Raw genomic sequence first — 852 nt, 5'->3', positions numbered from 1 at the left:
TTTTCTACCAGGATTTGAAACTTGTCATTGTCATACATGACGTTAAACATTTACAGTTTTGGATTTATGGTTGAGCAACATGGAAAGGCAATATGTGATGTCACCATGCCTTCCTGAAAACAAACAAAAAAAAGTACTTTTATCCCTTATCAAACATTTGTTTTTTATTATATTGGACAAACAAAAAACTTAATGGTGAATTCAGAGAAATAATTAACAATTAAATAATAGAAAGAAATATTTGTATTAGCTAGAGAAATTAAAGGCAGAAATATAACACGCATCCTTCCTCTGCTGATTAACAGCCACGGAAGTGTTATTCTATGTTAGTTCCTGCCATTAAAAAAGTACAAATAAATTCAATTAAAAAATAAATGCTCCGTTACTAAGGGCAAAAGAGGATGCAGCACAGGCTTGTTTTAAGGATTAACTAATCTCTTATACAGTAGAACAGGTCACAAAAGCATCATTCCCAGGAATTTCCCAGGAAGCTCAAAGAAGTAGACAGGCACAGAAAACCGGCTGCACACCCTCTGTTTTTTAATGCATGGCTTCATTAGGATTCCTTGTATCATGCTGGGGTTTGAGCACTGTCATTAAATAAGGGAGATCTACAGGTTTCACATGAACTTTGACAGTGAATCGTGTTTGTGTGTATGTGTGAGAGAGAAATAGGGAGGCTCACAAAAAAAAAAAAAAAAAAAAAAAAAAACAGAGAGGAAGAGTGAATGTTGCGGTATAGGCTGCGTCTTCAACCAACGGGAACTGGCATTCCCATGCAGAGGAGACAAAAAAAAGGGGGGGCTATACGGGCGGAGGTGGGTGGGGGAGCAAAGCGCTGAAGAGTGAGGT

This window comes from Melanotaenia boesemani, chromosome 10, assembly GCF_017639745.1.
Source record: "Melanotaenia boesemani isolate fMelBoe1 chromosome 10, fMelBoe1.pri, whole genome shotgun sequence".
Taxonomy (NCBI): Eukaryota; Metazoa; Chordata; class Actinopteri; order Atheriniformes; family Melanotaeniidae; genus Melanotaenia; species Melanotaenia boesemani.
The sequence above is the reverse complement of the archived record's forward strand: the minus strand, read 5'-3'. Positions refer to the sequence as shown.